We start from the raw sequence: 14,980 nt of genomic DNA on the forward strand, positions 1-14,980 counted from the left end.
CAGAATGATTAAAGTCTGGTCAGTTCCGATCATAACAGCTCTATTGGAAGGGATCTTTGGGTAAAATCAACAGAAACTATTTCTGGCTAACTTAAAGATTTTTTGTTTTTTTTTAAAAAGAGAGACAGAGAGAAAGACACATTTATTGGAAGGATACGAATAGCTCACAGATACGGAGGAAAATCTGGAGAGGCAGGCCTCGGAGAGTTCAGGGACCACAGCAGCTCCAGGGGTCTGGGAGGCAGGGACTAACCAGTGGCTTCTTCAGAGCACCTTGGCCAGGGTGAGTCAGCACCAGTCACTGCCAGTCCTTGCAGCCCAGGACTCAATATTCAAACTCCGGGGAAAGGGCATCCTCTCGGCAGGACGCTTGGACTGGCTGTCCCACCAGAACCATAGACAGCCAGTGGGGAAAGGGGCTGTCTCCCAAAGAAAAAGTAAGAGACTGTAAACCAAAATGGGGAATGGACGAGTAAGACACAATCTCTGCCCACATGGAGCTTACAATCTAATGAAGACAAGAACACCAAAAACCCACGTTAAGAAGGCCAGAGGGCAAGACGCAGGAAGTGACACGGGGCCCAAAGAGCTCGTGAAAAGAGAAGACACACTCGGCTGGAAGAAGGGCTCCACTGAGGAAGGAGCTCTGGACGGAAGCCCTGAGAGACGGCCACGGGGGACGCAGGAGCACACCACGCGGGCACTAAGGAAAGCAGCAGAGACAGAAAGGAGCGAGGAGACAGCTCAGAGCCCCACCAGACAAGGCTCAGGACGAGGGCAGGTTGAAAGGCGGAGACTGCCGGCTGCGTCCAAGCACAGAAACAACTGAGACCTGCGGCCGGGACCCAAAACTGCAGCGATGGGAAGCTCCAGCATCCAGAGACAAAGAGCTTCAACACTGCGGTGAATTTCTTTTCAGGTTTCTATGCACATGTATATACCAAAAGCTTTTGAAAGAAGAGACACTTCACAGGGGTAAACTTAGGAAGGCACAACTAAATAAAGGAAGGTGGAGAATGGGGGAGAGATGAGGCCAAAGAGAGGCCCCAAACACAGTAGCTGGGAGAACGGGGTTACTGTTAACAGCTAAGGAAACAGCTGACCTCTCAAGATGCGAGTGTTCAGCTGAAAACCTCAGGGCAGGCTCTAAGGTTACATTTCAGCGTCATCAGCAGAGAAGGGCTACCCAGGAGCAGGGAGGGCACAAGAGAGGGCATGGGGCGAGCAGGAGAGACCAACAGCACCTTGGGAAGCAGAGACACTCAGGGGCCAAGACGAGGGTTCCAAGTGAGAGAAGCAAAGAGCAGCAGGAAAACCAGACCAGCCTTGCCGCAGAAACTAAGACAACAGGCCGCTGCCAGAGAAACAGCATGGAGAAGGAAAGGCCACAGTACGGGGCCCACACAGTCACTCGACAGTCTTGCCAGAAGCTGGACTGCCAAGGGTGAGACATGACGGAAAGAGAAAACACCAGAGTCTGAGGGGCAGACAAATTTGAGCAGTGTCTGAGGAGAGAAAGCAACGAGCAAGTCAGCAGTTAAAGGGGAATGAACCAGCCAAAGGATAACAAGATGGATGTTTTCATACACTGCCAACACGATGTGCTGCATAACTGCTGTACGACCTGTCCAGTGTTTTACTGTTACATATATTTAATCTTCATCAGGACCAAAAAAAAAGGAAGCAAAGAAGGTTTACAGATTTGGCAATTGGGCCTTTGAGAGATGCCATGACTTGGAGACCATGTGGCCATTAACAACTGAAAGAGCCTGAGGCGAAGAAAAGGAACACTGAGAAAGCTGAGTCAGAGGAAGAAGGTCCGAGGACGCGGACATGACAGTCAGACGTGAGTGAAGGAATGCAAGCAAAGAAATCTTGAAACGCAGGAGGGAACTTCAGAAAAGACTACCTTCCGGTGGCTTGTTTTGGATCAAATGAAAAGAAAACTGCAGAAAAAGTTTAAAGTGTACATCCTAGTAACTGAAGAAAACCCACCACGTACCTGTGTAATTTCTTTCTGACAAATACTGCTAAAAAGCTGTGAAAACACTGTTAATTCAAGGTTTAGAAATAAAATTTCTACTTGAATTTCGTATTGTAGCCCACTAGGGATTTTTTTTAAAATTCCTACTAATGAAAATTATGTGTATTTACATATTTTACCAACCTTATGATAAACAGAAATTTCCTGGAAAAAAAAAAGGGGGCCAAAATCTCCTTGTATTAATTAACACTGGGTAAAAATCTATGGCAATTTCTCCATAGACACTTTTGTATAGCTCTAATCAAGCAGAGCCTAAATTCTTCTCACATTTCATTAGTTCACAGACATTTCCATGTTCTGCGGAAACCTCATATCGAACAGGAGGGGAATATTTCATTTCATTAAAAATGCTATTTCTTGACTTGGTATTATATCAATTAACTTATGATAAGACAGATGAACAGTCTATACAAATTAAGAATGGGTAAGGGAAACACACACACACACTCTGACTAATTAGTCTTCTGACTAGCTCCTCAAATCATAAATTTTAATTCAGCTTTTCCTGATTAGAAAGGAATATATCTCAATGCCTCTTGCCTTGTTTAAACTCCAACTGAAGAGTTTACAGTATGAAACATGGAGCACCTCTTCTGAAGTAAGAGCTTGTAAAATCAAAGATTTTCTTCTGTCCAAAAAAGGGGAAAGGCTACCTAACAAGAATGTAGCTCGGGAAAACATCAAAACACACTCTAACTTTGGCACGTCAAGGTCAAATGGCCAAATGGCAGACTGCTTGAATGGCCACATTCATTTCACTGTAATTCATGTTACCAAAAGTTTAAAAAAAAAAAAAAGATGAAGGAGGGGTTAAAAGTCTTCTTGTTTGTGAAGAGAGTTGCTCAATTTGTCCTATATACCTGCCTCATCAACTGGAAGTCAACGGTCAGCAAACCAGGGCCTGAGGGCTAAATCTTAGCACGCAGAATTGCAAATAAAGTTTTAGTGGCCCATAGCCAGCTCAGGCATTTTACATAGTGCCCATGGCTGCTTCCAAGCTAAAGCAGCCTTGAAGTTACAGCCAAGACTGTATGGCCTGCAAAGTGGACGCTAATCTGGCTGACCTCTGCTCCACAGTGCTACTGGGCTGAGGGGAAGTGGGTAAGACCTCAACCCGCTCTCCCTAAAATGTGCGGCAGCCAGTATAGTGAGCCTGGGCCGCTGAGCTCCAGACCGCGGGTTCCCCGGGCCAGGTCCTCAGGTGGACACGCTAGGCACCAACGTGCTGAGGGACATCAGCCTCACCGCACAAGCACACCGGAATGCAGACGGGTTTCTACAAAATCCACCACTCTCCATCCACCGGCTCCTTATCTAAGCAACCCATGAGCCCAGGCATCCAACTTGCCTCATTTGGTGAAACTCAGGAGTCTATTAAAATAAAAATGTTAGGATTCTTAAAAAAAAAAAAAAAGTTCTGTTCAACAAAGCACAATGTTCAATTTGTAAAACAACAACAACAACAACAACAACAACAAAAACATGGTCTACAGGAAGCACGGGACCTTGCTGGCGTAATTCTCATTTCCAAGGCTTCTGAACCATTTAATTCCAACTATTCTGAGGGAGGTTGTGCGCACGCGCTTCTTGCGGCTTCTCTCACCCTATCTGTGAAGCAGCTCCTTAAGACTTTCCTCCAACCCACCATATGTCAGCGAGACACGGCTCTGTTACGGCACAGATTGGGGAGCCGAAAACGTTCACTTGAGAAAAAAAAAATATGGAAAAGAAACAGTGAATGAATGTGAATGGGAACTAGAAAAACTGAATTCCAGTCACAATTCCTTCACTAATGCTATGCAGCTCTGGATAAATGACTGAAATCTATCCATTTTAAAGCTGTGCGTCAGTCTCCCAGGTGCTAAGTTAGTGGTTCTCAACCACTTTTCTGTCTCTGTTGAGTTTCACACAAACAGTATTTCTGCCACAATTCTCAAAATATCCTGGGGGCACATAAAAGTTTCGTGTGTACGTGTGTGTTTTTACCAAGTCTTTTCTCCCAGTGTTCCTCCTTCTGATATCCTATCATCCAGAGGTGCCCATCCCAACCCCAGGCTCTCTATGTCATTCTCCTTCTTGCCTGGAGAATCGCATGGACAGAGAAGCCTGGCAGGCTACAGCCCACGGGGTAGCAAAGAGGAGGACACAACTGAACGACTCTCACTCACTCCGCTCATTGATTCAATACAGCAATGCAAGATTCAGGAGAGCACGCACATTTGTCCATCCTGTACACGACTGTTAACAACAGTCCGTATCGCTAGAACAGGCGCTAGAAACGGGCTGTTAAATAAATTAGCGCACCTCCTCCCAAGGGGGCCTCTTGCTTACCTATTCCCAGTTTTACCCCGCAGGGACACGAAGCTTCCTCTTTCTCTAAGACAGTCTGAAGCCGCTTTTCACACACAGCACAGCTCACTGTCAGGGCAGTGACTGTAACAGCGAGGCAACATGTCAGTGTTGGTGTTTTCTGCACCTGCCTCACGTAGCGCCAAAGTGCTGCTCACACTAATACTACAGCTTAAAAGAACCCAGGGTTCACTTAATAGAAGTGAAACTAAATAGCTCACGTACTTCAGGAATAGGAAGTTCACACGGACATACTCATAAATGTTAAACTTGGACTGTTCTAACAATCTGCTGGTAAGATATAGGATTATCCAAAAAACTTACACTAAACAATACTTTTTAAAAAGAAAGTTCATCCTAGACAAAATTAAAACTTAATTAAGTTAGAATTTTGAACTATTATTAATTACCGGAACTACTGGTGTTCAAGCTACTGAAAAAGACATAGGGAGAAACTTCAAATATTTACAGGGCTACTATGTAAAAGATAAGACATGTTTTGATTGGGCCCTAAGATTTAGACTGGAATCAAAAGATAAAAATTACAGAGAAACAGAGCCCTGATGTATAACAAGAACACATTTCTGAAAATTACAGCTCCATGAAAGTGAAACAGGCTGCCTTGTGAAGCACTGACCTTTCCATCACTCAAAATGCAAAGACATCAGGTGACCATCAGATCACTCCTTGGGCCAGGTGGAAGGCTAGACCTGTCCCAGGCAAGAATCCTGGAGTGGGTTGTCATTTCCTCTTCCAGGGGATCTTCCTGACCCAGGGATGGAACTTGCGTCTCCTGCTTCGCCCGGCTGACTCTCTAGCACTGTTGTCACCTGGGAAGCCCCCTAAAGCCCCTGCTGAGATTAAATTCCAATACTGCTCTGGCACCACTAATCATTCTGAAGGACACTATGAAGTAAAATGGCATTTTTAAAACACTCCAATTGCATGGTGATAAGGAATACATTGACTACGAGAAAAGTCTGGTGGTGGTGCCTAGATTTATACTAAGGCAACAGCTGTTTTACCCACTGTTGTCTTTGCACCGATCCCCTGAAAAGGTCCCTGGGATGCCCAAGGCTCCTCAGATCACAATTTGAAACCTGCAGCTCTAAGGACTCTGATGGGCAATGTTGCTATAATAAACAAAGAGCAAGGAGATGAGGAAAACAAAGGAAGGGCATCTCCACTTGCCATTCAGCAGCATTTTTTAAGCTAAGAATTCACGGGAGTACCATGAGCAACACCACCAGTCAATGGCCAGTGTTTAACCGGTTAATGGCCAGTGGGATGAACATATTTTCATCCCAAAAGAGAAGCCTGTCAAAAAAACCATCTCATAAATTAGACTCTCCGGCAAACACAGCTTTGAATCCGTGGCATACGCAGCTATCACTACAACACCCTCACGCCCCACCGGAAAACCATACAGAATATACAGTATTTTTTTAATAACATTTATTTATTTTGCTGCACCAGGTCTTAGTGGCAGCATGTGGGATCCCGTTCCCTGACCAGGAATGGAACCTGAGCGGTCTGCACCAGGAGAGTGGAGTCTTAGCCACTGGACCACCAGAGAAATCCCCGGGAATTCACAACATTTAATGGCGTACAGCACCCACTCATATCTCACCTTTCTCACTCTACAAAGAGTAGCCCAATTCCTGGGAGCAAGGAGGATTTAGGGAAGGCAGAGCCAAGTCAGAAAACTGGCAAAACCTGTGAAAATGTAAATGTAAAAGCCTTTCCCATCTTTGTTGCACCTTAATTCCAAGGTTTGTCTCCTTAAAATAAGTTCCTTGAAATTTACATTTCCAAGTAGAGAGACTTGTGCCTGGAAATTCTGCATTGAGATTCTCACAACAGTTGGAAAAACAAAATCTGTGAGCACCCTCCAACAGAAGAGCCAGGTTCCAAGGAAGCTCTGTCACTGGCAGTCCTGGGTTAGAAAAGAGAGCAGACGCCACTTACCTCCAGTGGGTGTGAAGGGCCAGCCCTGCCTAGCATCCACAGAGCCCAACTGTGGGTATGAGTCCATGCGAACTGTTTCATCAAATATTTTTTATGACTCAAGAAAATCTCTTTGCCCCACAATTTACTGCATCAAGAGCTGCAGTCCTCCCAGTAATTAAGGATTAAAACTGTTAAGTACAAAAGCTATTTTAAAAATCTGAATAAAATTCAGTAAGGACAAATGTAAACACTAAAAAAAAATTTTTTTAATGTAAAAATATATAAATACATGCTGAAACATGATTATACGTATCTCTAATGGACTATTATACACTATATAACTTGTAAGTTAAGTGGCTAGAAAAGTAACTCTTAGAGAACTTTTAAAGGTCAAAGACAGAAAACACTTTAGAGATCTTAACTGCTCTACTACTTTGTCCATGAATCATATTTAATAGACCATTTTTTTAAAATGTAAAATAACTATGAACAAAGACTCAACCAACTTTAAAAGGCAGAGGAAAGGATGGGAGAAGAGACGGGAACCAAAACACATCAAGTGTAAGAAAGTAACAAATACTGCAACGCTGTGAAAAACGATTTCTTTTCCTATGCCTCTGCTGTGTACTTCACAAAACCGAAAATACCTCAGAATTTTAAAATATTGTTAAATACATTCACAGTTCAGACATTCCAAGTGGTCATTTAGCCATTAAAGCAAAAGCGCCCTAAGAGCTGCTGAAGAATGCGCTAAGTGCAAAAGCCTTCATGATTACAAGATTCAATGTTTCACATAATCATCTTTTATGGGAAACAATTATTGTGGAGGGGGACATCTAGAGATCTCTACTGGGGAACAACTTTAAAATAATCTTAATGGCATAAATCAGCTGTAGAAGGTGCAGACATTCACATCTGGAAATGGAGTGAGAATAAATTGGATAGATCTCCCATACATACAACACTCTGTGGGTATCAGAAATATAGGTTGAACCTTGTGAAACTGCCGTCTGGGGAGGATCAAGCAGTCCAAATAGTGACTATTTCCTAAGGTTCAACCTCATATCTACCCACCCACATTCCTCTCCAAGTGTCTCCCTCAGGACAAGGATTTCCAAGTCACTCATCAGGTAATCCACCTCCAAAAGAAATGCCACAGGATAAGAGACACAGAGCCCCCGCCCTTCAGAGGGCTGTGAGGGGGATGTGCAGACACACACGAGTAACTAAAAGGGAAGGGGAAACACTTCTGGCGTGGCGGGGGGGGGCGCATGGTTTGAGCTGGCAGACTTCACCCAGACTCTGATGGCTGAGCACCTCTTCAAGAAGTGGGTGGAGGGTTAGCTAGGGTCCTCTCAGAGCACGTGTGGGATAACAGTTCAACAAGCAGCAGGTTCTGATGGAATCTGCATCTGGGACGGAATCCATGTGGGCACTTTACTCAGTACAGGTGGAAGCCTTGCTTTTGTCCACTCACAGCCGTTTTTTGCCTAGAACAATTAAGACTTCAGTTTCTTTGAACACACTTTTGGTAAAAACGTAAACTTTCTGGAGGGCCATTTGGCAATATATTATTAGTTTAAAATGTGTACACCTTCAATCCTACAGTCACTCCAAGGAAATTAAGAAAACTACGATACCCATGCACAAGAATTTAGCTACCAAAATACCACAAAATTATTAGGACAGTGAATAGATGGAAACATAGTTGTCCATTAATAGGAGTCTGGTTCAATAAACTATTTTCACTGACTGAACAAGTACTATGCAGCCATTTAAAAAGTGCTGACCCTAATATCCTTAAATACTGACATAAAATCATTTTAATAAAATAAAGAAAAAAATCAGCATGCAGGGTCAATACACAGCTTTTTCCAGAAGAAAAAAGTACTAAAATATACATATATAGCTTCTGGATGAATATAAACCTAAATTCTATTACTTTTCCTTAAGTAGTACGATAAGAGTATTCCAGTCTCTTCTTTTAACACTTCATTATATTACCTAATTTCTCTTAAAATGAAAATGAAAAGGTGTTTTAAAAACAAACTTTTAGGATGGGGGTGAAGGGCAAATTCAGTTTTAAGAAGAATTTCTTCCCCTTAGCCTATGCCAACTGCTGTCTTCTTAGATGTCATAGTTTGTGAATTCTGTGTCAAAGCCTTGAAACTATGCCTCAACACTGGGAACTCCACCGACTCCATATCCATACACATTTTAAATATTTTAACAATCAGGCTGGTACAGATAGCTTTTCCAGGTTTACTGGAAGAGTCTTGCAAACTGTACTTCAAGCATCACGAGTGCTTACAACTGGCTGCTCCGTCTTTGGGGAATGAGAGGGAAAACTGGATCTCTGAGATCTCTGAGTCTAGAATCAGGGCAGACGGAAGAGATGCGATGGGGAAAGACCAAGTGTCTTGAAAAAGACAACAGCCAAGGAAAGCGAGAGAATGACAACAGTTAAGACGAGCTGCCCATTCGACAGCCAGGCAGCCAGGACTGAGAATCTTGAGGATGTGAGGAATATAGAAAGAACCCAGGGAAGAATGGAAGAAAAAAAAAATCAGAGGGGTCAGTGTCCAACGACTGCCAAGTTCAGCACAGATGAACGCTGTGCCGACAGCAGAGCGCAAACAGTGAAGTCGGGTCACGGTCCGCGGCACAGTCCAACATGCGGCACAGGCGAACATGCGGGTGTAAAAGGGTGAGCCACAAGACTGGCACCATGCCTTTAAATCACAAACTGGACTTACCTTAAATGCAGCGGGCGTCCAAAGGACCCCTGCAGCTAGTCTGTGCAGAGACATCAATACCGGCACTGGTGTCAAAGGTTATAAATGAATAAACTTAAAGAACAAGCAAGAAGGAACCCATGATTACAAGAGAGCCAGAGAATGGCTACCCACTCCAATATTCCTGCCTGGAGAATCCCATGGACAGAGGAGCCTGGTGGGCTACAGTCCATGGGGTCGCAAAGAATCGGACACGACTGAGCGAAACACACGAAATGACGAGCTGTCGGCTATGTATGTGCCTGGGTTATCAGTAAACATGGGCTTCCCTGGTGTCTCTGACGGTAAAGAAATCTGCCTGTAATGCAGGAGACCCAAGTTCGATCCCTGGGTTGAGAAGACCCCCTGGAGAAGAGAATAGCTACCCACTCCAGAATCCCTGCCTGGAGAATCTGAACAGAGGAGCCTGGCAGGCCCCAGCCCATGGTGTCAGAGTTGAACACGATTAAGCAACTAACACTTTTCATTTCATTTACCAGTAAACGTGAATAGTTCAACCGCAATGTAGTTTTTGTTCCTTAATAAACCTACTTGTGTCCAAGGTCTCAACTCAAAAAAGAATGTCATTCAGAGGTCACTTTAGGGCCAAAGTGGGGGCTCATTTGCCCATAACCAACCATTCCCTTTGTGATTCGGGTAAGTCAAAGGAAAAGGGTGGAATCCCCAAGGCATTGCTCTAGATCTCATCAGAATCATCTGGGGAGTCTTTAAAGGGCACTCCATCTCACCCGCAGATATGCTGATTCAGTTAGACTGGGGGTTCAAAAACCTTGGGCATTACAATTCTTCAGAGCGCCCCAGGTGTGAACAAAGGTGAGAATTACATTCTAGTAGCAAGCTGGCTGGCTTCTCATCACTCCAAAGATGAATGATCCTGGCTGAACTATAGTTAACAGAGGATTTTCAGCAATGCTCTCCTCCAACTTTAAGAAGCATAAAAGCTCCACTTTCCTCACAGTAATAATGGAACCCTCCCTGAATGTGAAATGACAATTTTAATAGGTGACTACTTGTGGTTAATACTACCTGAAAAGGTAGGAAAATGCCAAAATTGAAGTATCCATGTTTGCTATTCTGAGAACATTCAAAACCCACAACCCTTTTAAAACTGGGAGATTTCCATTTTGGTCCTCCTCATTCCCCCTCCAGACGCACTTACAGATGAATAAAAGATGGGAATCAAGAAGACTGGCAGGAGTCCTGGTTACCATGGCAGCAAGCAGATGAAATGCCACAGCTCATGAAACTGATAGTAAGGGCAGGCATCAGGTGGACAGCATGGAGCGGCACCTGGCTTACTGACTGCTCTCCTTCATGCACAATTCAGTGCACGGCCTTCGCCTTATATTTCAACCCGTTCAGGGAGCAGGAGGGGATGCAGCACTGGAATGACAGGGAGATCAGGGAGGTAAGAATCAGCAAAGGGCTTTGACAGTAGAGAACAAGGGTTATCAGCAGAGTCAGTTTAGCTTCTGTGAATCTTCTAAGTGTCACTGTACGTATGGGTTTAGCAAAAATATCAGCCGACTGGTTTAAGGGAAATTTTTTAAAAATACACCTCGAGAAGAGGCGGAAATGCGGGCTTTGGCAAGAGAGTCACATCTGCGTTATCTTGGTGAACAACAGACCCAAACCGTGACTATCCTGCAGTGGTGCTTAATTCAAGCAGTGGGAGGAAGGTTCTTACAGGACTACATTGCTCTAAAGAGAAGACAAAGGGCTTACAAGCATGGAGGAATTCAAGAAATCAAAATACCCTTCAAGAGTCAGCTACTTCCAAGGAAAAGTGTGCCTCCCCTTCCCTAATCCTGCGTGTGTGTCTCACTCCACACGCATCTTGAGAGTGCCATCATTCAGGACACCCTCTTCCCCAGCCACGCCTCTCCAAGTGGCTTTCTGTTCCATCGTCACCAGATGCTGGAGATCCAAACAACCTGGCGTACAGGATGCAGTCAACAAATGTCTGATGAATAAGTGCTTCAGAGAATATGTGGAAAGACAGACGGAAGTTACCAACTGTACTTAATTCAACTAGAACGGAAAAATGGCTTCAACTAAAAAATGAAATAAAATTCAGGAGAAATAAGATCTTCATTGCAAAAAGGCAGACAGCACACACATACACATATATACAAATGCACATTATATATATAATGTATGTATATAAAGGTAGAGACGCATAAGAAAGTTAAGTATATCTTGTTAGTCAAAATCAGAGATGTACAGTCAAGGAACTAGGAACAAACAGGGGGAGGGTGGAAATAAAGACACAGTGGGAGACTCAGAAAGGTGCCTCCAAACTTCTGAAGATTCTTGGGATGCAATAAAACCAGTGGACATTTGACTCTTACAGTGTACCAGAGAAGATTACAACAAAACTGAGACTCCAAACACCTAAGAAAACGTCTGTTAATGAGTCAGCAAGGCCCATGTAGAGACAATAGTATTTTACAGCATGACAATAAAATCTCAAATGAGAGCCAGAAGGAGTAAAATCCAAAGTTAACGGCAGACCTCATTCTGTTCTACTTCCTTTTCCTGTCAGTCTAAAATCAGCAGCATCTACCCTGGAGCACTGCATTCAAACTTGGAGGTCACGTATAGAAGCTGTAACTCCCAAGGTAAGCAGAATTCCTCAGTTCCCACTGTGCTGCTGGTTGGCAACATGTTCTTTTAGGATAAGGCAGAAATAGGCAACAGGCCCTGAAATTTCGAGCTTCCAAAGCTAAGTGAAGAGTGGATACCAGGATTCCCCAGCAAGTTGGGAGGATTCAACAGCAGCATATTTCTCGCCCTCTTAAAAACCTACGAGAACTCCTGTTAGTGTTGCTGTTAACACACAAGTCTACAAGAATGAGGGAGAGGAGGGAAAACAGCAATATGATTTCAGGAAAAAAAAGAAAGCAGGTGGAGAAAAAGCACCAGTGGGGAAACCAAGAGTCAACCATATTTACACTGTAGAATTCCCAAGACCTGGGGACCGGCAACACTGAGTGCACCTCTGAAAATGCGGGTGAGTCAGGAACTAAAATACAGCTGCCTCAGAGTTTATGGAGTAGCTGGACCCCTAGATGCGTGTTTGGAGGCTGAGTCTCTGGAGTGGATAAAACAGAAAAATACAGGGACTGGAGGGCACAGACACAGCTGTAAGAGGCGATATCACGCACACTCAGTCGTGTCTGACTCTGCGACTGTGGCGTGGACTGCAGCTCTCCAGGCACCTCTGTCCATGGGATTTTCCAGGCAAGAATACTGGAGTGGGTTGCCATTTCCTCCTCTAAGGGATCTTCCCAACCCAGGGATTGAACCCACATCTCGTGTCTCCTGTACTGTCAGGCGGATTCTTTTACCACTGTGCCAGTAAGTACTCAAGAAACAATGAAACGTGCCACAGAGAACCCAAACTAGCCTGAAGGGACACCTGTTAGCTAAATCTGGAAACATCTGAGCAAAACAATGACAATAATGAATCATAACCTACTAAATAAGGCAGTACATGAGTTCAAACTGATAGACAAACGGGGAGAAGAGGAAATTCTTGATTTCAGTATAGTAAAAAAAGAAAGAAAAATCACTGTTTTACACCACCAAAGGAATAACTTGCTAAGGCAAGAAGTATCAATGGATGCCAAAACTATGGGCTAGTTTGATGAGGAATAATGAGTTATTTATGTGAACTCTGTGAAAGCCACTCAGTCGTGTCCAACTCTTTGCAACCCCGTGGTCTATACAGTCCACGGAATCCTCCAGGCCAGAATACTGAAGCGGGTAGCCTTTCCCTTGTCCAGGGGATGTTCTCAACCCAGGGATCAAACCCAGGTCTCCCACACTGCAGGCAGATTCTTTACCAGCTGAGCCACAAGGGAAGCCCAAGAATACTGGAGTGGACAGCCTATTCCTTCGCCAGCAAATCTTTCCAACCCAGGAATTGAACTGGGGTCTCCTGCACTGCAGGTGATTCTTTACCAACTGAGCTATCAGGGAAGCCCAAATTAGAGTTTATCAGGGAAAGTGAAAGTTAAGTCGCTCAGTTGTGTCCAACTCTTTGCAGGCCCATGGACTGTAGCCCACCAGGCTTCTCTGTCCATGGGACTTTCCAAGCAAGAATACTGGAGTGGGTTGCCATTTCCTTCTTCAGGGGATCTTCCAGACCCAGGGATGGAACCCAGGTCTCCCACACTGCAGACAAGACACTTTAACCTCTGTGCCACCAGGGAAACCCAGGGAGATAAACTCAATTATCTCCCCCACAACTTACTTATTACCAAAAGGGAAGATGTTAACTAGACAGTGGAGAGACACAGTAGGTACCACTTGAATCAAGTATCAAAGTCAATGTCAGCAATAATGAGACAACACATCACACACCTCCCGATGTGAGGCTTTGTGGACCTATTATTATTGCTTATGTTGTAGTCAAAACGTAACCAAAAATGCATAGTGAGTCAAGTCATGAGAAGAACAATCCTAAATAGGAGTGGAATTCACAAAATGACTGGCATCTAAACTTCAAAAATATCAGTACTACGAAAGACAAAAAGAACACTGAGAAACTACTGCAGATTAAAAGAGACAGACATTAAAGCTAAATGCAATGAACTGGTTTCCAAACTTAAAAATTAAAAAAAGTTGCTATAAAAGGACATTTCACAGAGTAACATTTGAATCAAAGCTTTAAATTAAAATATTGTACTACTGTTTTCAGATTTCGATAATTATTTTATGCTTATATGGGTGACTGTCCTTGTTTTAAGAACTATACCCCCAAGAACCTATACTTAAGAGGGTTAAAGGGGAGTGAGGTCTGCAACTTATGTTTTCAAATGGTTCACGAAAGCGTCTGATGAGAGAAATGACCAAGAAGCTGCGGCCAAATGTTAACTACTATAAACCTGGATGAAAATGTTTCCTGGGTTCTTCACACTATCCTCACAATTGTCCTACAATCTGCAATTATTTCAGAATTAGAAGTGAAAACACTGAGCACATTTTTATTCACTCTGTTTTATATTCTCAGTTAATACTTGCGACTCCATGCTTACCAAGGTGAAGAGCAATGAACGGTAGGGGAACGCACTGGAACTCTTCATGAGCCAAGAGAAAAGGAACTGAGGCACAACCTCGAAGACGGACGTGTGTTCGTACTGAAAATACTCAGCCACAGAAATGTAAATTTTTCATTTTATTCAAAGTTGGTACAGAAGTGCTAACGTTTCCATAAAATAATTACTATACTTCAGTTACAGGACAAAATACCACAGAAAGGAATATACTTTGCAAGAAATGTAGTTCATCTTAAGTTTCCAAATACTTTTAAAGGCTAATGCAGCAGCTGGCAAAATAACACACAGTACACAAAGAACAGTGTATTTTACAGAGTCAGTAATGAAAACTGACAGCTCTTTAGCAGATTTGCTTCATTTTTTTAAAATAATAACACTTTTAAAAACACATTAAACCAAGATCATACATGTCTACAATTTAAAAAATCAGATTGTATACAATAGGTTAGAAGAGTCAAGTTAGAACTGTCATGTATGGTTAACAATCCTAAATCTACAATTTCAATTGTATTCCTTTCAATATGGAAGTTACCTGGTTTATACCAAATTCTACTTTCTGTTCGGAACTAAAACGTTATACAATGAGATGGACTTGGTAAGTCAAACCTTAAAAAAAGAAAAACACACACGGCAGACAATGAAGGGTACACTGGAAATCAGTTTACAATTCAAAAAACTCACCAGTAACTCAACAACTTCATTTAACATCACGTTTGGTCTACAATGCATAACTGACAAAACAACCCATGTACACAATACACAGCCCAGCGCAGACTGGT

At 43.3% G+C, this 14,980-nt stretch overlaps 1 protein-coding gene and 1 long non-coding RNA gene across 2 annotated transcripts in view; both read right to left on the reverse strand.

Annotated features, from left to right (window-relative positions):
* The window catches only part of MRPS6 (mitochondrial ribosomal protein S6), a 67,099-nt gene that overhangs the window by 18,142 nt on the left and 33,977 nt on the right, over positions 1-14,980 (reverse strand). The gene's annotated exons all lie outside the window — the stretch shown is intronic.
* On the reverse strand, positions 2-10,503 carry LOC128043749 (uncharacterized). The gene is made up of 3 exons (XR_008198973.1): positions 10,298-10,503; positions 9,100-9,192; positions 2-419 (listed from the first exon to the last, which is right to left on the reverse strand). It is a non-coding gene; the product is annotated as an uncharacterized LOC128043749 (long non-coding RNA).

This window comes from Budorcas taxicolor, chromosome 1 (assembly GCF_023091745.1).
Source record: "Budorcas taxicolor isolate Tak-1 chromosome 1, Takin1.1, whole genome shotgun sequence".
NCBI lineage: Eukaryota > Metazoa > Chordata > Mammalia > Artiodactyla > Bovidae > Budorcas > Budorcas taxicolor.